Raw genomic sequence first — 310 nt, forward strand, 5'->3', positions numbered from 1 at the left:
TATCTAACTGTATATCTATATCTATATCTATATATCTATAACTATATATATATGTATCTATATATCTATAACTATATATATATGTATCTATATATCTATAACTATATATCTATAACTATATATCTATGTATCTATATATCTATAACTATATAGCTATATCTATATATCTATAACTATATATCTATATATCTATAACTATCTATATATCTATAACTATCTATATATATATATATATATATATATATATCTATATATCTATAACTATATATGTATAACTATATATCTATATCTATATATCTATAACTATATA

This window comes from Melanostigma gelatinosum (genome assembly GCF_949748355.1).
Source record: "Melanostigma gelatinosum genome assembly, chromosome: 18".
Taxonomy (NCBI): Eukaryota; Metazoa; Chordata; class Actinopteri; order Perciformes; family Zoarcidae; genus Melanostigma; species Melanostigma gelatinosum.